Below are 2,184 nucleotides of genomic sequence, written 5' to 3' on the forward strand. Positions count from 1 at the left end.
AGGTCCTGTAAAAGCCTCCATAAATGTGCCTTAAATGAGCTGATCATCATCAATAAGTCTGATTTGACAATACTTTCGACCAGCATGACGTCAGAATTCCTTTGTTATATGAGTGCAGTTGCTTTTGACTTGTATTACTAGGTCAGGATTTCATCTTCAACCCAGCTGCTTATTCGGGACACAATGCTGATGGGCTCACAGCAGCACACTAGCGCTGGAGTGCAGTTCAGGGTGGAATGAGTGTGGATATCATCAGCAATCCTATCACATCATTGTGCTCCAACTGCAATTTTTCCCCGGTCAATGACACAAAGAGAGAAAGCGCGCAAGAGACGGGCAGACAGAGAATTACAGTAGTCACCTCAGTGGTGGAGGGTACTAATGGAAGTTTTTGGAGCCTTTGGACCACACTGAAAATGAAGAATGAAGGGATGCTGTGAAAGTGGTAATACAATAAGGCTGAGGTAATTGCTCTCAGTTCAAAACTGAATGACAAATGTCTCGGGCACAAAATGAGATTCATTCTTTCATGCTCCTGTGCTTTATAAAACAGTTCTCTCACTTCTGTTATTGCAGAATAAAATGGCTGCATGAGTGATTCAATTCAAATCAAACTCTTGGCCTAGTGAACCTTGGAGTAGTCATTTTGAGAGCGAGTAACTTGGGAATGATCAAGTTTGCTTCATTGACATACAAACAGCTTTTCTGCAATAAGAATTAGATGAGTTTTAACTAAGTAAACTTTGGTCTTTTGGTCAACCCTTTAGATTAGTGAACACACTGATAGTAAGGTACAGTGAAGAAAAAAAAAGATACACTGTTGATTTTGTACATTTGCCCATATAAATGATCAGTCTATAATTTTAATGGTATGTTTATTTTAAAAGTGAGAGACAGAATAACAACAAAACAATCCAGAAAAACACATTTTTAAAAAAGTTATGAATTGATTTGATTGAAATAAGTATTTGATTCCCTATCAATCAGCAAGATTTCTGGCTCCCAGGTGTCTTTTATACAGGTCACAAGCTGAGATTATGAGCACTTTCTTAAAAGGAAGCACAGAAGCAATTAGTCAATCAGATTATGAACACCATAGCCAACACCAAAGAGCTGTCCAAGGATGTCAGGGACAAGATTGTGGACCTACAAGCAGCTTGGTGAGAAGGTGACAACAGCTGGTGCGATTATTCGCGAATGCAAGAAACACAAAATAATTGTCAGTTTCCCTCAGTCTGGGGCTCTATGCAAGATCTCACCTCGTGGAGGTTCAAAGATCATGAGAATAGGAATCAGCCCAGAACTACACAGGAGGATCTTGTCAATAATCTCAAGGCAGCTGGGAGCATAGTCACCAAGAAAACAATTGGTAACACACTACGCCATGAAGGACTGAAATCCTGCAGATGAGACCAAAATCGTACTCTTTGGCATCAACTCAACTTGCTGTGTTTGAAGGAGAAGGAATGTTGACTATGACCCCAAGAACACCATCCCCACTGTCAAACATCAAGGTGGAAACATGCTTTGAGGGTGTTTTTTCTGCTAAGGTAAATATCACCAAACTGCGGCCCTCGGTCCTGATCCGGACCAAGTAAAGCGTTTGTCCGGACCGGTAATTTGTGATAGAGAAATGCCCCAAAATACATAATCCCAAAGCACCGTTTGATCAATGCCTGGACGACGGGCACAACAGCTAACCAGTGATTACGACAGTTGCCAACCATTTACGCCGTGAATTTAGCGTAGCGTAACGTGATCTATACTTATGCCGTAAATTTTAAACAACTTAATCTCTGATCTGATGGCAGCCATCCGCTCCTTCCAGAAAAAGCTGGAAATTTTCAAAGTTGATTTTCAAGAAGAGTGCACACACTTCCCAAGAGTAAAGGAGCAGATTCAAGATGACAGAGACAAGTTTCTTTACACTGACTTCATCGAAAAGTTGATGAGAAATTTCAGTCAAAGATTTGACATCTTCACCCTGGGAAAACACCACCTCTTGCTGATCCAGAATCCATACCTCATCAGAGATGTCAGGGAATTTTCAAAAGTAAGTTTTTTTACATTTTGATTTTCATTTTTATAAATTAGGTTTGTTTTTCATATATTTAATTGTTTGTTATTATACAGGAGGCAACACAGACATTCAAGTGGGCACATCCTGGTTCTCTACAACTGCAG

Source organism: Garra rufa, chromosome 9 (assembly GCF_049309525.1).
Source record: "Garra rufa chromosome 9, GarRuf1.0, whole genome shotgun sequence".
In the NCBI taxonomy this organism is placed as follows: Eukaryota; Metazoa; Chordata; class Actinopteri; order Cypriniformes; family Cyprinidae; genus Garra; species Garra rufa.